Source organism: Salmo salar, chromosome 25, assembly GCF_965601325.2.
Source record: "Salmo salar chromosome 25, fSalSal1, whole genome shotgun sequence".
NCBI lineage: Eukaryota > Metazoa > Chordata > Actinopteri > Salmoniformes > Salmonidae > Salmo > Salmo salar.
Window position 1 is genome coordinate 34,470,001 of NC_138315.1, and position 24,805 is coordinate 34,494,805.

The 24,805-nt window shown below is 46.6% G+C and overlaps 1 protein-coding gene across 5 annotated transcripts in view; it reads left to right on the top strand.

The window, feature by feature from the left end:
* LOC106586636 (B-cell CLL/lymphoma 9 protein) overlaps window positions 1-24,805 on the top strand; it is a 61,848-nt gene that overhangs the window by 7,817 nt on the left and 29,226 nt on the right. The window contains exons 1-2 of one of the 5 annotated variants that reach the window (XM_014174133.3): window positions 16,939-17,249; window positions 19,373-19,556. The exons of 1 other annotated variant lie outside the window; for it this stretch is intronic. The gene's annotated coding sequence lies outside the window, so the exon portion shown is untranslated. Of the gene's footprint in view, window positions 1-16,938; window positions 17,250-17,278; window positions 17,565-19,372; window positions 19,557-24,805 lie in introns of those variants that run through there. 3 more of the 5 variants (XM_082969113.1, XM_082969112.1, XM_082969115.1) reach the window with 3 other exon arrangements.

Sequence of the window (24,805 nt, forward strand, 5' to 3'; positions counted from 1 at the left end):
GAGTGATAGAGGAGAGAGTGATAGAGGACAGAGTGAAAGAGGAGAGGAGAGAGTGATAGAGGAGAGAGTGATGGAGAAGAGTAGAGAGTGATAGAGGAGAGGAGAGAGTGATAGAGGAGAGGTGAGAGTGATAGAGGAGAGAGTGATAGAGGAGAGAAGAGGAGAGAGTGATAGAGGAGAGAAGAGTAGAGAGTGATAGAGGGAGGGATGATGGAGTAAGAGGAAAGGGTTTTATCATGTGAAGCTAGGGAGGGATGGACAGAAGGGGAAAGAAGTGATAGAGGGAGTGAGGAAAAGAGAGAGAGGAGGGAAAGGAAGAAATGGAGAGAGGGAGAGGATAGAGGAGGTATGGAGGGAGGGGTGATCTCAGGGGTTTGAATTACATTAGTATTCATGGAGAAGAGGAGGCCACAGACAGCACAGAAACACAGAGGAGACAGACAGAGAGTTGGAGAATACCACACACACACACATGCAAGCCACACACACACACACACACACACACACACACACACACACACACACACACACACACACACACACACACACACACACACGCGCGCACACACACGCGCGCACACACGCACACACACACAAAATTATTTTCTGCATGTATTGGCCTGTGTGTGTGTATGTGTTCAGCATGCATGGACACATACAATATGTATGTGTAATTGTGTTGTATATGTGGAGAGTTGTGTAAGCTGTCTGTCAGCACCAAACCTGTCTAAAGAAGCAGACACACACAAATGATCACATACAGTTGAAGTCGGAAGTTTACATACACCTTAGCCAAATACATTTAAACTCAGTTTTTCACAATTCCTGACATTTAATCCTTGTAAAAAGTCTCTGTCGTAGGTCAGTTAGGATCACCACTTTATTTCAAGAATGTGAAATGTCAGAATAATAGTCGAGAGAATGATTTATTTCAGCTTGTATTTCTTTCATCACATTCCCAGTGGGTCAGAAGTTTACATACACTCAATTAGCATCTGGTAGCATTGCCTTTAAATTGTTTAACTTTGGTCAAACGTTTTGGGTAGCCTTCCACAAGCTTCCCACAATAAGTTGGGTGAATTTTGGCCCATTCCGCCTGACAGAGCTGGTGTAACTGAGTCAAGTTTGTGGGCCTCCTTGCTCGCACGCGCTTTTTCAGTTCTACCCACACATTTCCTATGGGATTGAGGTCAGGGCTTTGTGATGGCCACTCAAATACCTTGACTTTGTTGTCCTTAAGCCATTTTGCCACAACTTTGGAAGTATGCTTGGGTTCATTTGTCCATTTGGAAGACCCATTTGCGACTGAGCTTTAACTTCCTGACTGATGTCTTGAGATGTTGTTTCAATATATCCACATAATTTTCCTTCATCAAATTGCTATCTGTTTTGTGAAGTGTACCAGTCCCTCCTGCAACAAAGTACCCCTACAACATGATTCTGCCACCCCCGTGCTTCACGGTTGGGATGGTGTTGTTCGGCTTGCAAGCCTCCACCTTTTTCCTCCAAACATAACGATGGTCATTATGGCCAAACAGTTCTATTTTTGTTTCATCAGACCAGAGGACCAGAGGATTCTCTAAAAAGTACAGTCATTGTCCCCATGTGCTGTGGCTTCTTCCTTGATGAACGGCCTTTCAAGTTTACATACATTAAGTCGACTGTGTCTTTAAACAGCTTGGAAAATTCCAGAAAATGATGTCATGGCTTTAGAAGCTTCTGATAGGCAAATTTACATAATTTGAGTCAATTGGAGGTGTACTTGTGGATGTATTTCAAGGCCTACCTTCAAACTCAGTGCCTCTTTGCTTGACATCATGGGAAAATCAAAAGAAATCAGCCAAGACCCCAGAAAAAAAATTGTAGACCTCCACAAGTCTGGTTAATCCTTGGGAGAAATTTCCAAATGCCTGAAGGTACCACGTTCATCTGTACAAACAATAGTATGCAAGTAGAAACACCATGGGACCACGCAACCATCATATCACTCAGGAAGGAGACGCATTCTGTCTTTTAAAGATGAATGTACTTTGGTGTGAAAAGTGTAAATCAATCCCAGATCAACAGCAAAGGAACTTGTGAAGATGCTAGAAGAAACAGGTACAAACTATCTATATCCACAGTAAAACGAGTCCTATACTGACATAACCTTAAAGGCCGCTCAGCAAGGAAGGAGCCACTGCTCCAAAACCGCCATAAAAAAGCCAGACTACGGTTTGCAACAGCACATGGGGACAAAGATCGTACTTTTGGGAGAAATGGCATCTGGTCTGATGAAACAAAAATAGAACTGTTTGGCCATCGTTATGTTTGGAGGAAAAAGGGGGAGGCTTGCAAGCCGAACAACACCATCCCAACCGTGAAGCACGGGGGTGGCAGCATCATGTTGTGGGGTGCTTTGCTGCAGGAGGGACTGGTGCACTTCACAAAATAGATGGCATCATGAGGGAGGAAAATTATGTGGATATATTGAAGCAACATCTCAAGACATCAGTCAGGAAGTTAAAGCTTGGTCGCAAATGGGTCTTCCCAATGGACAACGACCCCAAGCATACTTCCAAAGCTGTGGCAAAATGGCTTAAGGACAACAGGGTCAAGGTATTGGAGTGCCATTTCAAAGCCTTGGCCTTGAAAATGTGTGGGTAGAACTTAAAAAATGTGTGTGAGCAAGGAGGCCTACCATTTTTACAAGGATTAGATGTCAGGAATTGTGAAAAACTGAGTTTAAATGTATTTGGCTAAGGTGTATGTAAACTTCCGACTTCATCTTTACATACAGGCAGTAGAGCACAACATCCGCTCTCCAGTCCCTCTTTTCCCCAACCAATTGACACATCCAGGACCAGGGCTGCATGTACATACTACCTCAATACTACCTCAATTGTACATACTACCTCAATACTACCTCAATTGTACAATCTACCTCAATTGGCCCAACCAACCAGTGCTCCCGCACATTGGCTAACCGGGCTATCTGCATTGTGTCCCGCCACCCACCACTCGCCAACCCCTCTTTTACGCTACTGCTATTCTGTTTATCATATATGTATAGTCACTTTAACCATATCTACATGTACATACTACCTTAATCAGCCTGACTAACCAGTGTCTGTATGTAGCCTCGCTACTGTATATAGCCTGTCTTTTTACTGTTGTTTTATTTCTTTACTTACCTATTGTTCACCTAATACCTTTTTTGCACTATTGGTTAGAGCCTGTAAGTAAGCATTTCACTGTAAGGTCTACACCTGTTGTATTCAGCGCACGTGACAAATAAACCTTGATTTGATTTGCATTCGGGACATTTTGCCTATGCAGGAACGAGAGTTGTTGTTGGGCTTAGCTCAGCGAAGGAGATGGGGGAAGTAAAGACAGAATCTGACCCTAATTGGGTGACTTACAATACACCACAAACTATGATGGCAGGAGTGGAGGAGGAATAGGAGAGGAGGCAGAGGGTGAAAAGACACCTCTTCCATGGTGGTCTATTCTTAGCCTCTACTCTCTCCTCAGACTAGGGGGGGGGGGGGGCAATGTGCAGCTGATTTGCTACGACACAAGACACACTGGTTGCTGTGGACTCCTGTGGCCTAGATATGAGAGACTCTTGTAACCCTCACATCCACACACGCATATGCACACACACACACACACACACACACACACACACACACACACACACACACACACACACACACACACACACACACACACACACACACACACACACACACACACACATACAGTACATACACTGTCTTACAGTAACCACTGACTGGAAAGTAGAATCTCTGCTACAGACCCAGGAATATAAGAGAGGACCTGTAAACAGTAGGCAGAGAGAAGGAGATGAGGGAAGAGATAAGGAGGAGATGAGAGAAGGAGATGAGGGAGAGAGGAGATGAGGGAAGAGAGAAGGAGATGAGGGAAGAGAGAAGGAGATGAGGGAGAGAGAAGGAGATGAGAGAAGGAGATGAGGGAAGAGAGAAGGAGATGAGGGAAGAGAGAAGGAGATGAGGGAGAGAGAAGGAGATGAGAGAAGGAGATGAGGGAAGAGAGAAGGAGATGAGGGAGAAAGAAGGAGATGAGGGAGAGCAATAGCACTTGATAGAAAGGGATGGAGAGATAACCAAATAGACATAAAGAGAGAGGGAGGAGGAAATGGAGAAGACGACGGTTAAAATGGAAGGGGAGATGGATAGAATGATAACAAGATAAAGAGGGAAAGAGAGAGGGGTAGAGGAAGACCGAGGTGGAGGGAGAGAGAGACAGAGGTAGAGGGAGAGATACCTAGAGGGAGTGAGGGAGAGAGAGGGAGAGATAGCTAGAGGGAGGGAGAGAGAGGGAGAGAGAGAGAGAGAGAGAGAGAGAGGGGGAGAGATCACTTACTATGTCCTCTAAACAGTCTGAGGTGCTGCATAGAGATGAAGGAGGCATGGTTGCCATGGCGGCAGCCCTGCATCCTTTTGTTAAAGATGTCACTCAGGGGGAATCAGGGCTAATGAGAAGGGAGTGTGTGTGTGTGTTGTGATCTTAGCAGTCTATTCAGGTGAGTGTGTATTGAGAATGTGTGTGTATGTGTGCATTGTGTCCTAGGGTTGAGAGAGAGAGAGAGAGAGAGAGAGAGAGAGATAGAGAGAGAGAGAGGCGCGTAGGCAACGGTATACATGTAATGGAATGTCCATTGAAACTGAAAACAAAGGAGTTGTGAGTTTTTGTGTATGTGCACATATGTGTGCACATTTATATGTGTGTGTATTTACTTGAGACAGAGGAGTGTATGAGAGAGTGTAGGTGCTGTGTGTGTTGTCTCCATTGAGACTGAGACAGGTAGAGTGTACAGGGCTGCGTAGGTGGACTGTTCTCTCTGCTCTTCATCTCAGAAAATTAGAGAAGAATCAAAGAAGTGCAGGACTCGTTTAATCACCCTCTCTTCCTCTTTTCTTCTCCCTCTCTTTCTTCTTAGCAGAAACAGCCTTGAAGTTCAGACACCTGTGCGCACACACACACACACACACACACACACACACACACACACACACACACACACACACACACACACACACACACACACACACACACACACACACACACACACACACACACACACACACACACACACACAAACAAACAAGCGGGTACACACATATGCATACAAACGCACACGCACAGTAATATTAGTCTGTCAACACTGCCATCAAAGAATGCGAGAGGGCCTCATTTCAGTCTTTCCTATTTTTCCATTTCCTTTCTTTTATTCTCTCTCTTTCTCTGTCTCTCCACTGACAGGGATAAATAATTTGATCTAGAGGGTTTTCAAATTCCACCACTCTGAGAAGCGTGACGTTAATCTTTTATTATCTGCCCTTTTCTTTCTCTTCCATTTCTTTCTGCTTATCCCTCCATCCCCCTCTCCAACCCTATCCCTCCCTCCCCATCTCCAACCCTATCCCTCCCTCTCCCCTCTCCAACCCAATCCCTCCCTCCCCCTCTCCAACCCTATCCCTCCCTCCCCCTCTCCAACCCTCTCCCCCCCTCCCTCCCCCTCTCCAACCCTATCCCTCCCTCCCCCTCTCCAACCCTATCCCTCCCTCCCCCTCTCAACCCTATCCCTCCCTCCCCCTCTCCAACCCAATCCCTCCCTCCCCCTCTCCAACCCTATCCTTCCCTCCCCCATCCAACCCTATCCCTCCCTCCCCCTCTCCAACCCTATCCCTCCCTCCCCCTCTCCAACCCAATCCCTCCCTCCTCTCCAACCCTATCCTTCCCTCCGCCGTCCAACCCTAATCCTCTCTCCCCCTCTCCAACCCTATCCTTCCCCTCTCCAACCCTATCCATTCCTCCCCCTCTCCAACCCTATCCCTTCCTCCCCCTCTCCAACCCTATCCCTCCCTCCCTCCCTCCCCATCCAACCCAATCCCTCCCTCCCCCTCTCCACCCCTATCCCTCCCTCCCTCTCTCCAACCCTATCCCTCACTCCCTTCCCCTCTCCAACCCTATCCCTTCCTCCCTCCCCCTCTCAACCCTATCCCTCCCTCCCCCTCTCCAACCCAATCTCTCCCTCCCCCTCTCCAACCCTATCCTTCCCTCCCCCATCCAACCCTATTCCTCTCCCCCTCTCCAACTTTATCCTTCTCCATCTCCAACCCAATCCCCCCCTCTCAACCCTATCCCTCCCTCCCCCTCTCCAACCCAATCTCTCCCTCCCCCTCTCCAACCCTATCCCTCCCTCCCCCCTCCAACCCTATCCCCCCCTCCCTCCACCTCTCCAACCCTATCCCTCCCTCCCCCTCTCCAACCCTATCCCTCCCTCCCCCTCTCCAACCCTATCCCTCCCTCTCCCCTCTCCAACCCAATCCCTCCCTCCCCCTCTCCAACCCTATCCCTCCCTCCCCCTCTCCAACCCTCTCCCCCCCTCCCTTCCCCTCTCCAACCCTATCCCTCCCTCCCCCTCTCCAACCCAATCCCTCCCTCCTCTCCAACCCTATCCTTCCCACAGCCGTCCAACCCTAATCCTCTCTCCCCCTCTCCAACCCTATCCTTCCCCTCTCCAACCCTATCCATTCCTCCCCCTCTCCAACCCTATCCCTTCCTCCCCCTCTCCAACCCTATCCCTCCCTCCCTCCCCATCCAACCCAATCCCTCCCTCCCCCTCTCCACCCCTATCCCTCCCTCCCTCTCTCCAACCCTATCCCTCACTCCCTTCCCCTCTCCAACCCTATCCCTTCCTCCCTCCCCCTCTCAACCCTATCCCTCCCTCCCCCTCTCCAACCCAATCCCTCCCTCCCCCTCTCCAACCCTATCCTTCCCTCCCCCATCCAACCCTATTCCTCTCCCCCTCTCCAACTTTATCCTTCTCCATCTCCAACCCAATTCCCCCCTCCAACCCTATCCCTCGCTCCCCCTCTCCAACCCTATCCCTCCCGCATCCAACCCTATCTCTCCCTCCCCCTCTCCAACCCTATCCCTCCCTCCCCCTCTCCAACCCTTTCCCTTCCCCTGTCCAACCCTATCCCTCTCTCCCCATGTCCAACCCTATCCCTCCCTCCCCCATCCAACCCTATCCTTCCCTCCCCCTGTCCAACCCTATCCCTCCCTCCCTCCCCATCTCCAATCCTATCTCTCCCTCCCCCTTTCCAACCCTATCCTTCCCTCCCCCTGTCCAACCCTATCCCTCCCTCCCCCTCTCCAACCCTTTCCCTCCCCCTGTCCAACCCTATCCCTCCCTCCCCCTCTCCAACCCTTTCCCTCCCCCTGTCCAACCCTATCCCTCCCGCCCCGTCCAACCCTATCCCTCCCACCCCTCTCCAACCCTATCCTTCCCTCCCCGTCCAACCCTATCCCTCCCTCCCCTTCTCCAACCCTATCCTTCCCTCCCCCTGTCCAACCCTATCCCTCCCGCATCCAACCCTATCTCTCCCTCCCCCTCTCCAACCCTATCCCTCCCTCCCCCTCTCCAACCCTTTCCCTTCCCCTGTCCAATCCTATCCCTCTCTCCCCATGTCCAACCCTATCCCTCCCTCCCCCATCCAACCCTATCCTTCCCTCCCCCTGTCCAACCCTATCCCTCCCTCCCTCCCTCCCCATCTCCAATCCTATCCCTCCCTCCCCCTTTCCAACCCTATCCTTCCCTCCCCCTGTCCAACCCTATCCCTCCCTCCCCCTCTCCAACCCTTTCCCTCCCCCTGTCCAACCCTATCCCTCCCGCCCCGTCCAACCCTATCACTCCTACCCCTCTCCAACCCTATCCTTCCCTCCCCGTCCAACCCTATCCCTCCCTCCCCTTCTCCAACCCTATCCTTCCCTCCCCCTGTCCAACCCTATCCCTCCCCCCCCTCTCCAACCCTGTCCTGGCTCTTGTCTAATGATTCATATTTCAAATCTAATACCTTTTCATTTAGCCTGTCTCCACTGCTTCAGCCACCACAGCTGATGACCTTAATTGGCTGAGAGAATAGTGGCTTAGAGGGACAGGTACACACATGTCTGGGTGTATACAAACACACACTCAGTTTAGGGGAGATAGGGAGGAGAGAGAGGTAGAGAGAGAGAAGATAGGGTGGAGAGAGAGAGGAGATAGGGTGGAGAGAGGGAGGAGAGAGAGGAGGAGAGAGAGGAGGAAATAGGGAGGAGAGAGAGAAGGAAATAGGGAGGAGAGAGGAGAGAGAGGAGATAGGGTGGAGAGAGAGGAGGAGATAGGGAGGAAATGGGGAGGGAGGAGAGAGAGGAGATAGGGTGGAGAGAGAGGAGGAGATAGGGAGGAAATAGGGAGGAGAGAGAGGTAGAGAGAGAGGAGATAGGGTGGAGAGGGAGGAGATAGGGGAAGAGAGAGGTGGAGAGAGAGGAGGAGATAGGGAGGAGAGAGAGGAAGAGATAGGGAGGAGAGAGAGGAGCAGATAGAGGTGGAGAGGGAGGAGATAGGGAGGAGAGAGAGGAGAAGAGAGAGGATGAGATCGGGAGGAGAGAGAGGAAGCGATAGGGAGGAGAGAGAGGAGCAGAGAGAGGTGGAGAGAGAGGTGGAGAGAGAGGAGGAGATAGGGAGGAGAGAGAGGAAGAGATAGGGAGGAGAGAGAGGAGCAGATAGAGGTGGAAAGGGAGGAGATAGGGAGGAGAGAGAGGAGAAGAGAGAGGATGAGATCGGGAGGAGAGAGAGGAAGCGATAGGGAGGAGAGAGAGGAGCAGAGAGAGGTGGAGAGAGAGGTGGAGAGAGAGGAGGAGAGAGAGAGGAGGAGATAGGAAGAAGAGAAAGGAGGAGAGAGAGGTGGAGAGAGAGGTGGAGAAAGAGGAGGAAAGGAGATTTAGATGAGGTGAGAGATGACACGCACACACTCCTATACACACATGCACACACACCACGTGCACACACACAAACACACGTATACACACACACACGCCTCTCTCTCTGTCTCTCCCTTTGATCTCTAGCTCTGCCCCACATTGCATATTAAGATGACCGGGCCCTGTTTGGTATTCCAGAGCGGGCATGCAGCGATGCCAGTCTCCATATCCTCTCCCTGCTTCTCCCTGCTTCCCTCTGAAAGAGAGCAGAAACCCTCTGTCTGTCTCAAGATGCTTATCCCACTAAATGGGTCTGAAATGGCCCGAGAACAGACGGAAGGAGAGAAGGAAGGAGAGAAGGAGGGGGAGAGGGTGGGTGAAGGAGGAGGGCGAGACTGTGGGAGGGATAGAAGGAGGGAAAGAGGGAGGGAGAGGCATTAGGCCCAGGCAGTACAGATGGAGTGAGTGAGTGTGTGAATGAGTGAGTGAGCAGGGGAAGAGAAGCAAAGCGATAGAGCTGATGTTAGCAGAGAGAGGATAATTAAATGTTATTATCACAATGAGCCAGTAATACAGGCTGCTTTATACTGTTATAGACCTTCCCTCCCTCTCTCTAACCCTCCCTTTCTCTGTCTGCCTCAACGAAGGAGGGACAGAGGAGAGAGAGAGGCTAGGGATAGATTTAAGCAGAGGGTGGTGGGAGAGTGAGAAAGAGAGGCAGTGAAAGAGGCAAACAGAATTAGAAATAGAGAGAGTGAGTGAGTGAGTGAGTGAGTGAGTGAGTGAGTGAGTGAGTGAGTGAGTGAGTGAGTGAGTGAGTGAGTGAGTGAGTTTGGTGGAGGTTACTGTTCAATGTTTGGGATTAGTATGACTCTAAAGCTCTCTCTCTCTTTTCTCTCTCTCTTTCTCTAAGCCCTGGGGAAGGCACAGCTTTAGTTAAACTGCTCTATTAAATGGCGCCTGTTGAGAAAATCAAATTATAACTTCCTTTAATCAGTGAGTATCAGTGGCCCACACAGGGAGGGAGAGAGGAAGAGAGGGAGAGAGGAAGAGAGGGAGAGAGGAAGAGAGGGAGAGAGGAGAGAGAGAGAGAGAGAGAGAGAGAGAGAGAGAGAGAGAGAGAGAGAGAGAGAGAGAGGGAACATGTCTCCCATCTGCTTTGGTTCCCATGGCAACAAGATGGTGGATGGTGGGGGGTAGGTATGGGCTGTGGAATGTCTGCATCCATCGCTTCCTCTCTAAACATTTAGAGAGAGAGAGAGAGAGAGAGAGAGAGAGAGAGAGAGAGAGAGAGAGAGAGAGAGAGAGAGAGAGAACTATATGTCTACTGTAACACTGTAACTATCAGTTCTTTCTAATTCTATCAGTTGTCTACCAGCAGTTTCCCAGTGTTATACCTAGGCCTCATACGGTATCAGTATAATAGCCCTGTTCAATCATAAATCCAGCTCATAAGGTCTGTTCTAATCACTCCCTGATTAGTCAATAACACAGGTGGGGACTGCTCACATCTCCGGGGGCTTCGTCTGCAATGTGGCTCGTTAATGGTCAGTGAATTAACGTTGTTTCAATGTTCCAGTGTGTTTACACTAACCTGCCTAGGGGAACAGAACAGTTAGGAAACACTGCTAGGGGAGAGTCAACAAAGAGAGAGAGCGGGATGGGGGAGGCAAGCAGGATGGAGAGAGGAAGATGAGTCCATTCCAACTGTAACCACGTTTCCATCTACAGTTTTTAAAGTGAGTAGTCATACCGTGTTAAAGTCTCGGTACAATTTTTATAAATGCCGACAGATAATATGTTCACTCAACACGGTGGGATCTTTTTGTAGTAAAAGTAAGTATGCGAGAAATGGAGGTGGAAACTCCTTTATGCGCAAATATTGACATAATAACCATCATATTGAAGTAAACTTGAAGTCACGCGATGACATGGTGTGTGGTCCTCCCACTACGACTCAGGAAACCATGCAGTTTATTAGGCTACAGATGAAATAACTCATGATGAACTTCACAGGGTGGTGATCTTCCTGCTCTTTTCCAATAAATATCTAGGGTCTGATTCTGGTGACATGATGATCGACACATGACTGCTGTTTGACAAATACAAATATTCTTGCACTTATCCATAATAATCTCATCATATAGACTAGCCTACCCGCTCTGTCAACCTGGTTTCAGAGCATTTCGTATTATTCTGTACGTAAATTCGAGACAGTCCATTTAGTATGATATGGTACTGTATCTGCAAGCTGTTGGCTAGAGCGCAGGTGCCAAAACCAGAGTAGCAACATTCATCCAATTGGATGAAAACCTAGCTTGTGGGAGAAAAAAAGAGTGAGATTTTTTTTTTTTATCAGATATGCCCGAAAAGAGAGATAAAACAGAACATTCTGCAGACTGGATCTTATAAGCCTAGTGCTTGTAGAATCCAGGATAGAATATTATAGGACATAATCGAATAGAATAGAAGATTCTGTAGCAACCATCAGTGAGGATCTCTGTAGTGGTGCTTGACTGTTACTCATAGCAACACTGCATACCATGATAATAGGCTGCCTGATGATTGGTCGGACAGCAGAGCTCCAGTGTGTGACCTCATCGGTGTGTGAGTGAGCTCACCGGCTCAGTATTTTGATAACTCTACCGAGTGAGGCTGCTCTCACCACTGCAGAATCTTCTAATGAACTCACTAAACAAACCCATCCCTACAAAACCAAAACATCAACAGCAGGAACTAGTCTGAGAATACACACATGGCTATAAAAGTGTTTCTCTTAGCAAAGATGAGGTGCTTCTCTGTCGGGTCTATTGTGTCTTTCTGTATGGAAGGGGAATTGAAATGAGTCATTGTGCTGGGTGATATGTAAAAAAATCACTTTACTTTGACCATAAAGCCCCATTCTATCTGAGTATGTGTGTGGAGTAGCCAACCAAGCCTCTTTAAGGAACAGCAGTGTTGCGAGGACTGGGTACCCCGTCTTCCCATCATGCATGGCATCCCCTCTAAGACCTCTCAATGGGCAGGCTGGGGCATGAATAGGTAATCGATTAGTACGGCCTCGTCTCGTCCTGATCAGCAGCAGAATGAGTTCCGTATGCTGAAGGAGGATCTCTCTCTCTTCGTCTCTCACTTTCTCTCTCTGTCTTTCGCTCTCCCTCTGCCCCCCCTTTCCCCCTGTCAGTGTATCTACAGCGTGTCTCCCTGCATGGCAGCGTTTACTAAAGCGTTAAATAATGCAGAAGGTAATGTGAGAGAGCAGTCAATGTTGGTGTCCTGCTTTAACACACACACACATGCACGTACACACACGCACGCACACACACACACTGTACAAATTCAGATGGTCACAGAGACAGATCAGACACATAGATAACAGACCAAATACTCACACGCACACGCACACACACGGAACCAGAGTCAAGTAATCACCTAAATATTTAACCAAGTCTTATGTTGGTATGTTTCATATACAATAGGCCACATCGAAATATATGATGAATATTTTGTTTGAGTTGAGTAGAGGAGAGCGGAGCTGTTGTTCTATTTCCTCGCTGTGTTCTAACTTCCCAGCCAATGAAGCAGCCAGAGAGTGGGAACACATGAGAGTCAGAACGGCAGCCTGGTTGCTCTGCTAGTACTCATGTCTAATGCGCTGTTCTGTGAAGGGAGGAGTACACAGCGTTGTACGAGATCTTCAGTTTCTTGGCAATTTCTCGCATGGAATATCCTTCATTTCTCAGAACATTTTGGCCATTTTGAGCCTGTAATCAAACCCACAAATGCTGATGCTCTAGACACTCAACTAGTCTAAAAAAGGCCAGTTTTATTGCTTCTTTCATCAGAACAACAGTTTTCAGCTGTTCTAACATAATTGCAAAAGGGTTTTCTAATGATCAATTAGCCTTTTAAAATGATAAACTTGGATTAGCTAACACAACGTGCCATTGGAACACAGGAGTGATGGTTGCTGATAATGGGCCTCTGTACGCCTATGTAGATATTCCATAAAAAATCTACCGTTTCCAGCTACAATAGTCATTTACAACATTAACAATGTCTACACTGTATTTCTGATCAATTTTATGTTATTTTAACGGACAAAAAATTTGCTTTTCTTTAAAAAACAAGGAAAATTCTAAGTGACCCCAAACTTTTGAACGGTAGTGTATGTACGCACGTACACACATGCACACACAGACACGCATGCACACACAAACATGCACAGTCTACACTGAAATCCACAGAGAGAGAGAGAGGGACAGAGATCTGTACACAGTTTTATGCTCTGTCACTGATCGGCACTAACATGCACCAACATGTCTAATGTAACCATGACCTCTTAGTCAAAGTCACAAATATGCAGGGCTGGACTGAGAAGCTTAGGAGAGCTTATGTTATGTTGTTCTTATCTGTGTGTAAAAGGACTGTGTGTTTAACTGAGAATGTCAGTTAAACACAGAATATCTCTAGATTCTTTTCAGAATTCCGTTTGTCCTTCCTCGGCTCCTCCCTCTCCCATATGACATTATCTCTGTCTTCACAACAAATACTCCCAACCCTGACACGAGACATGACTCCTGTCCTGCAATCTGTGTTGTCCTGTACAAATACCCTCTTCCCTCATCCTCTCAGTTTTCGTCCCTACAGAACACTTCAGTAAAGTAGAGTACCTAGAGACTCTCTCTGTTATTTTTAGTAGATTCTCCAATAAGCAATTACAACAGGCTGTTTAAATAATTGAATCTCCTGTGTCCTGTGGGCTGTTGCGGAGTTGTTCTGAAGGCCCATGGTCTTTCCCTCAGATCTTGTTTAGTTTTCCTCAAAGCATGGGATTGTCTGTCTGTCTGTCTGTCTGTCTGTCTGTCTGTCTGTCTGTCTGTCTGTCTGTCTGTCTGTCTGTCTGTCTGTCTGTCTGTCTGTCTGTCTGTCTGTCTGTCTGTCTGTCTGTCTGTCTGTCTGTCTGTCTGTCTGTCTGTCTGTCTGAATGCTGGTAGAGAATGATGGGTATTAAGACAACTCTCCTACTGTCACTCTCACAGTACTACAACTGTTGGATGACATGGTGGATGAGGTTGATGCAATGTTATTTCAATGTTATTATGTGATATTTGTTTGTCTTGCAAGTGGCAAGCACTATGTCATGCACAAACACGTGAACTCTTGCACACACAAGCAAGCACACGAACAGGCACACACACACACACACACACACACACACACACACACACACACACACACACACACACGCACGCACACACACACGCACGCACGCACGCACGCACGCACACACATACACACACACATACACACATACAGGTATGAGAGGATAAACTCAGCAGAGCTGATTTAGTGGAGAGAGTCATTCAGGAATAATCTCTGCCAAAGGCTCATGGGAAAAAATATATTACAACCTCACTTTTCTCCACGACAATCATCATCAGGTCCACTAGAACACACACACACACGTTACGTTACAGTAGAGTATCGTATCCGATGATGACTTCCTCTTCTGAGTTAACGATGAATTCTTTGGTGACTGTAGAGTCCAATCCGAGATCCACAAACTTTATTGCAGGTGTGGCATATGCAGTCTGTGTTGGCGGGGGCAGGCATGGTTGTATGTCTCCTGAGCTGTCTCCTCCCACCTCTGTACACCGCTCTGGCAGAGCTGCCGCCAGGTGGAACGGTCGGCAGCAGCATCCTCCAAGTCTGTGGGTTTGATGGTGCACTTCTTCAGTGATGTTTTCAGCTAGTCCTTGTAGCGCTTCATTTGCCCCCCCTGCAGACCGCGGCAAACGCTCCTGAGACATTCTAGTGACATGCCCAAGCCAGCACAGTTGGTGTTGGGTGACCATGGCCTCCATACTCCTGCAGTTGGTCTTAGTATATCTGTATGGGGGACACGGTCACACCAGGTGATTCCCAGGATGCGCTGCAGGCATCTTATGTGAAATCGCTCAGGCTGCTTGTTGTGGTCACTGTAAGTGACCCAGGCTTCACAGCTGTAAAGAAGTGTGGTGATGCAGACGGCTTGATAGACGGTGACTTTGGTGTGGAGGTGGAGATCCCTGTTTTGGAAGACCATGTGTCTGAGTTTCACCAAGGTAGCTGATGTTTGCTTGATCCTACTTTGAATTTTAGAAGTTTATACTGCAGTCCTCCGAGGCAATGCTGCCCAGGTATTTGAAGGATGGGACTATTGGCAGTGATTTGTGTTCAATGGTGAAGACAGGCATGGTGGGTGGAGGGCTGGATCTCCATTGGCAGGCCACCTCTGTCTTAGTGGTGTTGATAGACAGTCCCATCCTGCTATAGACCCTCACAGCTGCTACAAGGATGGCCCTGAAGGTCTTTTGGAGTGTGGGCCACAGGAGCACAGTCATCAGCATACTGCAGCTCAAGAACCCGCTCTGTCAAAACCTTGGTGGCTGCTTGGAATGTTGAATAGGTTTCCATCCAGCCTGAAGGCCACCGCAACACTGCTACTGTCCTCAGGCTCCTTGTGGAGAAGCTGGGTGACACATAGGAGGAAGATGTTAAAGAGGACAGGTGCCACCACACACCCCTGCCTCACACGATGCTTACACCAAAGAGCACTGTCTCTTGCCCTCCTATGGCCACCCGAGCCGTCCTACCATCATGGAACTGGCAAAGGATGTTGACAAATTTGTCTGGACAGCCAAATTTGAGTAGAATGCCCATAGTAGTTCCCTGCTCACAGTGTCGAAGGTGGACAAAGGCCATGAAAAGGTCCTGATGTTGTTCACGGCACTTCTCCTGGAGTTGCTGTACCGTGAATATCATGTCGACCGTACTCCTGTTCTTTCTGAAGCCGCATTGTGACTCTGGCAGCAGTTCCTCTGCGATGTTATTCCCCAGCCTGTGTAGCATCACCTTGGCCAGGACCTTGCCGGAAACAGCCAGAAGGGATATCCCTCGGCTGTTGCAGCAGATGGATTTGTCACCGTTGTTCTTATAGATAGTGACAATGTTTGCATCCCGCCACTGTTGGGGAATGATCTCCCGGTTCCAAACCTCTGTGATGTACTGGTGGAGCGTTCTGGTGCAGAAGTAACCTCCCTTCTTAGGTAGCTCTGCCGGGATACTGTCAGCACCAGGAACCTTGTTGTTCTTGAGGGAACGGATAGCTGATAACACCTCTTGGAAGGTTGGCGAATGGTTGAGGTCTTGAATACACACACACACACGCACACGCACACACACACACAGACACACAGAGAAAGAAAGGGGGCTGGGAGCTAGCAGGGGCCTCAGAGGAGAAGAGAAACATTAAGCACAAGAAGTCAGAGTGGTCCTCTTATTTAATATTTAATCAAGATACATATCAAATGTAATCCAAATGTGTAATTATGACTACTGGGGATTGAATCAGTTGGTGTGTTTGTACATGGTTGTGTGTGTGTGTGCGTGTGCGTGTGTGTAAGCTATTACATTTATTACGGAGAAATGGACCCTTATCTCCTTCTTCCCTCTTTTGGTATATGCCTATCTTATAATATCACCTTCCTTCTCTGTGTGTCAGACTTCCTGACACGTTAATAATTTAATCAATGTGTCTACCTCACTGTGTGTAGCATCAAAATGAAAATGCATTGCAGGAGCGGAGGAGGAAGAGGAGAGACAAGGGAGTTGGTTAAAGTAGATTCCTAATCAGTATGCAGTGAATGCTATGCTGTGTGTGTTCGATATTATGCAGGTAATGGTATAAGCCCTATGTAGCCTATGCACACACAGTTTACTGGGTTTTAATAGTCATTTTCATGTCAAACCAGTGGAATATAATATACTAATTTTCAAAAGCCTACTTCTCCGTGTTTTCTGGCCGACAGTTACATTCTCATTGGCACACAGACCAGGGGTGTATTCATTACGTCTTGCAACGGAAACATTTTACCATTTAAGAACCAAGCGGAAGCAATCAAAAGGGAAAAGGAGCTACTTGAATTTGTCCAATAGAAACTCTCGTTTTCGTTGCAAAACGTTTTCTGTTTGGAGTAAACGGTTTCTACTGCCGAAGCGTTTTGCAACAGAATCGTCGTAATGAATATACCCAGGGGTGTGTTCAGCAGAACGCAACGTTTTGGAACGTTCAGATAGAAATAGTCTACGTAGAACAAAAATGCATCTAACACGTAGAATAAGGAATCACATTGGCGCCATTCGTGACATTTCTATCTGCAACGTTGGACAACGTTTGGCAGCTGAACATTGCCCTGACCTAGAATTGCTACTTAGAATTCAGACTAAACCAACACGCTAGGACGGGCGGGGGAAACAGTAGGAAATCTTGGCTATAATGTAGTAGGACGGACCGCTGGAAGCTCAGGCGAAGGGGGAGACATATTGCTCTTTAATATCGTTGGACGAATAATGTTGCTATTTGATTACTACAATCAGGCTATAGAACGTAGCCTACTAAACGAAGCAGGCCCGAGGAATCATTCCAGGTGAGTTTTCGGGGAAAGTGTCGCTGTGGCCGCTTGCCTCTTGGCAAGGCTACACGCGGGTCCTCCTCCCAGGGACATCTCAGTCCGGTATCCGCTGTACCCCTGTTCCCGAAGGATGGCCATAAAACCCGCCGTACCTGGTCTGACACAAGGAGTGATCGTTTTTTCACATCAACGGCGATTTTTTTTGTCTTTTGTGAATACAGCGGATTATTTTACACAACGTTGACAGGATGTGTTATTCCCTCCGGAGGAATATTTTTTTAACACTATACAAGAGGAGGAACGATCGTGTTTCGCGAAACTGAAAATACGGTGCAGCATGCATGTGCCACATTCTTCAACATAATTCGGCGCAGGCATTATACAATACAATTGATATTTGCTTTAAAAAGGCGTAGGCTATTTTAGGTTCACTAAAGGGCCTAACAAATATGTAGCCCTTACCTACCCTATTTGGCTATCCACACAGAGAACCTATATCCTACGTGGTATTAAGCTCAAGCGAATTTCGTTCACGACAACATTGTTACATTGTTACAGAACTGAACTTGAAAATGTAACACTGACTGTCGTGGGAGTGGCTTGATATTCCTCATTGACAAAGCTTCAAATGTTTCCCTTTAATTGTTGTCTGTTTTGTGGGCGCTGATTTGGACAAGCAGGGTTATGCCGTGGCAAAAGCCGTGAGACCCCCCCACCTTTCGGGGCCGACTTTGTTTGCGCTGGCCGGGGCTGTGTGTGTGTGTGAGTGAGTGAGAGGAGAGCGCAGTATAGTCCCTTCCCCCCAACTCTGGTGAAACAGGAACAACTTTTTTTAGGATAAAAAAAGTTGCTGGAGTTTGGAGCGCCCTGGAGTACTGAGGCCGCCAAACACTAGCCAGTGAGACTCTGAGATTTCGGGGGGGGGGGCACGGTTTCGGGGTCTTTCGTTTGTTTCACTCGTTTGCAAACCTACGGTTATGTTATTTGACGGTGTATTTATGGCTGGCAATGTAATGCGGTAGTAGACTAGCTATACAGTTATAGGCCTACAGTACCCTATCTGGCTGTAACCTCTTGTATAGGCCAAGTGATAGCACTGAGGATCCCCGATATGTAAACTAACCAAGGCCAGATAGGCCTACACGATTAAGTGGTATTGAATGTGTGTGTCAAGGGCCACAGTCCTGCTGGTTTTCGTTTCTCCCAGTCACGTAATTGATCAATTATTGTTATTGATTGGCTAGAGTCCAAACACCTGGTTACCCTGAACCCTAATATGTCTGATGGCAACAATACGAACCAGTAGACATACGCTGCCCCTTCTGGACTGAAGTCTTCTCTCTACTAGTCCAGTGTTCGCCACCAACCCTGAGTGCATCTTTTGTTCCAGCCCAGCACTAATACACCTGAATCGGCTCATCAAATCATTTTATTTGTCACATGCGCTGAATACAGGTGTAGACCTTACAGTGAAATGCTTACTTACAAGCCCTTAACCAACAATGAAATTCAAGAAATAGAGTTAAGAAAATATTTACTAAATCAATTAAGGTTAAAAAATGAAAAAACTAACACAAGATAATTACATATCAATAACAAGGCTATATACAGGGGTACCGGTACCGAGTCAATGTACGGGGGTACTGGTTAGTCGAGGTAATTTGTAAAGTGCTTATGCATAGATAATAAACAGCTAGTAGCAGCACTGTAAAAACAAATGGGGCGGGTGTGTGTGTGTGTGTGTGTGTGTATATGTAAATAGTCCGGGTGGCCATTTGATTAATTGTTTATCAGTCTTATGGCTTGGGGGTAAATGCTGTTAAGGAGCCTTTTGGTCCTAGACTTGGCATTCCGGTTTCGCTTGCTGTGCAGAAGCATAGAGAACAGTCTATGAAGTTGAGTTGTAAGAGCTCTGGGCAAGAAGAAAAGCTTGAACACCCCTTAGGTCTCCAGGACCAGGGTTGGAGACCATGTAACCATTGAGCTAGGCTAGTTCTAGATAGAATGTATTCTACTAAAGAGGGGCTGAACTAGTTGACATTTGAAGAATTGGCGCTGTTGTATCGTTTGTGGCGGTGTAACATGTCTTTATGCAACAGACAGTTATTGGATGAGTAAAAAAACTCTGTCTCTCTTAGGTGTGTGTTTGGCTGCGGTGACCTGTGTCTGTGAGGGTGTTGCCAGTGACAGCAAGGATCAGCTCCTGTGTTCAGGTGGCTTTGTCTGAGTGGGAGGAGTCAGGGTTCAAAGGTTGTGGCTCTGGGGACCCAAGGGCTGGATCTCCATATGAGGCCCTGCTGAGAGGGCTGGGGACATACTAAGGTAATCAATCAATCACTATAGTCTGTCTGACACACACACATACTACCTTTGCCTGTTTCAATGCCTGTTGAACATTCAAGGCTGTGAGGGGAGAAGAGATGACCCTGGATTGTTTTGGCCTGGCAGTGCTATCTGTGTTCTATACATGGTTAAGACACAGGAGGCTCAGGGTGTTCTGCCTGAGAAAACCATCCACACTGTTTATTTATCTGTTATCTAATCCACAGACTGTTAACCAAAAACCACCGCATTGAAGAGGACAGGGAAATGGATATGGGTGTATTAAGGACAATTTATTTTTCTCCTTAGTGAATTTGCCTCATGTTTCCTGTATAGTTCACTTCATGGCTTTTCAAATGAAAATCCCGGGGTCAAACTGTCCTCACATCAATATGGGAGGATTAGTAGGAGAGATGTGTGTCAGGGATCAATTCAATCCGTGGTGCTGAAGATCTGCTTTATAGCGAGAGAATGCATTCACTGTAAACGCTGCATATTAGGGCTGTGACGATACCATTATTGCAATATATTTTCTGTGGCAAATGAAAACACGAAGCAGACCAAACTTTTTGGACCTTTAAAAACCTGCTGTGTGTAAAATATAGTGTGTTATAGCTTGGAAAATAAATAAATGTGACTAGATGACAACATAATGATGTTTGTTTCCAACAGTTTTCCTAAAGAAGTGAAATCTGCTTTGTGTTTTGTTTCCTTGCCACGATACTAAGGAGTATCGCGATAGTTGTATTGTCCCGGCCCTACTGCAAATGCCAGCTCAATCAGAAGTGATCATTAAATGAATGGTGATATTCTGCAGTACTTAAGCAATACGGATTGAATCCAGTCCTATGTGTTTAGAGAGAGAGAGAGATGCATGATGTGCTTTAGCTTCACACACACACGTGACTGACAGCAGGGCGTCAGTAAGGCAAGGCACACCAACATACACCCACACACGGTAGGTAGGTAGGTAGGTAGGTACAGTGAGGGAAAAAAGTATTTGATCCCCTGCTGATTTTGTACATTTGCCCACTGACAAAGAAATGATCAGTCTATAATTTTAATGGTAGGTTTATTTCAACAGTGAGAGACAGAATAACAACAAAAAAATCCAGAAAAACGCATGTCAAAAATGTTATGAATTGATTTGCATTTTAATGAGGGAAATAAGTATTTGACCCCTCTGCAAAACATGACTTAGTACTTGGTGGCAAAACCCTTGTTGGCAATTACAGAGGTCAGACGTTTCTTGTAGTTGGCCACCAGGTTTGCACACATCTCAGGAGGGATTTTGTCCCACTCCTCTTTGCAGATCTTCTCCAAGTCATTAAGGTTTCGAGGCTGACGTTTGGCAACTCAAACCGTCAGCTCCCTCCACAGATTTTCTATGGGATTAAGGTCTGGAGACTGGCTAGGCCACTCCAGGACCTTAATGTGCTTCTTCTTGAGCCACTCCTTTGTTGCCTTGGCCGTGTGTTTTGGGTGATTGTCATGCTGGAATACACATCCATGACCCATTTTCAATGCCCTGGCTGAGGGAAGGAGGTTCTCACCCAAGATTTGACAGTACATGGCCCCATCCATTGTCCCTTTGATGCGGTGAAGTTGTCCTGTCCCCTTAGCAGATAAACACCCCCAAAGCATAATGTTTCCACCTCCATGTTTGACGGTGGGGATGGTGTTCTTGGGGTCATAGGCAGCATTCCTCCTCCTCCAAACACGGCGAGTTGAGTTGACGCCAAAGAGCTCCATTTTGGTCTCATCTGACCACAACACTTTCACCCAGTTGTCCTCTGAATCATTCAGATGTTCATTGGCAAACTTCAGACGGGCATGTATATGTGCTTTCTTGAGGAGGGGGACCTTGCGGGCGCTGCAGGATTTCAGTCCTTCACGGCGTAGTGTGTTACCAATTGTTTTCTTGGTGACTATGGTCCCAGCTGCCTTGAGATCATTGACAAGATCCTCCCGTGTAGTTCTGGGCTGATTCCTCACCATTCTCATGATCATTGCAACTCCACGAGGTGAGATCTTGCATGGAGCCCCAGGCCAAGGGAGATTGACAGTTCTTTTGTGTTTCTTCCATTTGCGAATAATCGCACCAACTGTTGTCACCATCTCACCAAGCTGCTTGGCGATGGTTTTGTAGCCCATTCCAGCCTTGTGTAGGTCTACAATCTTGTCCCTGACATCCTTGGAGAGCTCTTTGGTCTTGGCCATGGTGGAGAGTTTGGAATCTGATTGATTGATTGCTTCTGTGGACAGGTGTCTTTTATACAGGTAACAAACTGAGATTAGGAGCACTCCCTTTAAGAGTGTGCTCCTAATCTAAGCTCGTTACCTGTATAAAAGACACCTGGGAGCCAGAAATCTTTCTGATTGAGAGGGGGTCAAATACTTATTTCCCTCATTAAAATGCAAATCAATTTATAACATTTTTGACATGCGTTGTTCTGGATTTTTTTGTTGTTATTCTGTCTCTCACTGTTGAAATAAACCTACCATTAAAATTATAGACTGATCATTTCTTTGTCAGTGGGCAAACGTACAAAATCAGCAGGGGATCAAATACTTTTTTCCCTCACTGTAGGTTGGTTGGTAGGTAGGTAGGTAGGTAGGTGAAACAGAACAGTGACACGACATGAGGAACCAGTCTTTTCAGTCATTGGCTCACTATAGAAATCCATTCCCCAGCATGGCGAGAGCCACTGTCTGTCCCAGATAATATTCCTCTCCGTTTAACCATCCCACCAAATCTGTCTTTAAACTCAAGCTGACTTCTTAGACTCTCCAATCCCTTTTGCCATGTGCCTCTTCTCTCTGTAGCTACACGCTGTATAGCTGCTTTAACCTCTTACATCTAGACGTTCCGCTAGCGGAACACCTGCTCCAATATCCAATGATAGGCGTGGCGCGAATTACAAATTCCTCAAAAATACAAAAACTTCAATTTTTCAAACATATGACTATTTCACAGCATTTTAAAGACAAGACTCTCCTTTATCTAACCACACTGTCCGATTTCAAAAAGGCTTTACAGCGAAAGCAAAACATTAGATTATGTCAGCAGAGTACCAAGCCAGAAATAATCAGACACCCATTTTTCAAGCTAGCATATAATGTCACAAAAACCCAGAAGACAGCTAAATGCAGCACTACCCTTTGATGATCTTCATCAGATGACACACCTAGGACATTATGTTATACAATACATGCATGTTTTGTTCAATCAAGTTCATATTTATATCAAAAAACAGCTTTTTACATTAGCATGTGATGTTCAGAACTAGCATACCCCCCGCAAACTTCCGGGGAATTTACTAACAATTTACTAAATTACTCACGATAAACGTTCACAAAAAGCATAACAATTATTTTAAGAATTATAGATACAGAACTCCTCTATGCACTCGATATGTCCGATTTTAAAATAGCTTTTTGGTGAAAGCACATTTTGCAATATTCTAAGTACATAGCCCAGCCATCACGGGCTAGCTATTTAGACACCCGGCAAGTTTAGCCTTCACCAAAATCAGATTTACTATAACAAAAATGTTATTACCTTTGTTGTTTTCGTCAGAATGCACTCCCAGGACTGCTACTTCAATAACAAATGTTGGTTTGGTCCAAAATAATCCATCGTTATATCCCAATAGCGGCGTTTTGTTCGTGCGTTCCAGAAACTATCCGAAATGGTAAATCAGGGTCGTGCGCATGGCGCAATTCATGACAAAAAAATTCTAAATATTCCATTACCGTACTTCGAAGCATGTCAACCGCTGTTTAAAATCAATTTTTATGCAATTTATCTCGTAAAAAAGCGATAATATTCCGACCGGGAATCTCCTTTTCGGCAAACAGAGGAAAAATCACAAAGACGGGGGCAGCCAGTGCACGCGCCTAAGCTCACAGTCCCTTGATCGGCCACTTGAGAAAGGCGATAATGTGTTTCAGCCTGGGGCTGGAATGACGACATTCAGGTTTTTCCCGGGCTCTGAGAGCCTATGGAAGACGTAGGAAGTGTCACGTTAGAGCAGAGATCCTTTGTAATAGATAGAGATGGCAAAGAAGTTCAAGAAATGGTCAGACAGGCCACTTCCTGTAAAGGAATCTCTCAGGTTTTGACCTGCCATTTGAGTTCTGTTATACTCACAGACACCATTCAAACAGTTTTAGAAACTTTGGAGTGTTTTCTATCCAAAGCCAATAATTATATGCATATTCTAGTTACTGGGCAGGAGTAGTAACCAGATTAAATCGGGTACGTTTTTTATCCAGCCGTGAAAATACTGCCCCCTAGCCATAACAGGTTAACAGCTGAGGTCTTGAAACGGTCAGTATTGAACCTGGCATGACCTACAGGCCCGCAGAATACAGGCTGCTGGTGTGTTTGTGCGTGTAATGCATGTGTGTGTAATGTGCGTGTGTGTTGGGCTATCCTCACAGCGACGTCTGGGTCAGGCTGTAGCTGGGCTATTCCACAGAGTGATGCTGTGACTCAGATTTCTCACTTTAAAATGCAGCTCTATGCACAAAGACTACTTTTAACAATTTCCTCAAAAAATTTGACAAACACATTTACTTGAAGAACAGTGCAGATGCCAAGTTTGTTAACAGAATAACGGCACCAACAGCACAAACCGTCATTCTGTTACCAAACCTTGCATCTGCGCTGTTCTTCAAGTACATTTATTTTTGTACAATTAAGTGGAAATTGTTAAAAGTAGTCCTTGTTCAGAGTTGTATGTTTTGTTTAACTCTGCAATCATTGGTTTTTGCTTGACATTCATTTTAAAGTGAAAAATCATCTGAGTCTCAGTGTTACTGTGGATTTCCCATCTGTCACTCATCCTCCGTGTTGCTGTGTGTTGCTAGACAGTTTGGCCTGTGTACAGACTGTTCCCCTGGCCCTAGGTGGGAGTTGGAGACAGAACCACAGTCTCTGCTTGTACCCAGCACCATGGTAGCCTGGCAGTTGGTCTGCAGATGACACAGCTAAAACACAGAAAACAGTCAATATGGTCAGCAGGGTTGTGATCATCCGGCACCAAATCGGAAGAAAACTGACACAAATGTTTTGTTGAGGTTTGCCCTAATGAACGCAACCACAATGAGTAAAATCATGAGGTATTTGTTCTTAATTAAGGGGTAATGGATGAGGTTAGGTAGATGGCACGCAGCCTCTCTTTTTGCATGGCCAGAATGTGACGTTAAGGTTCCAGCTGGTAGGTTTGTGTCATCTGGTCTGC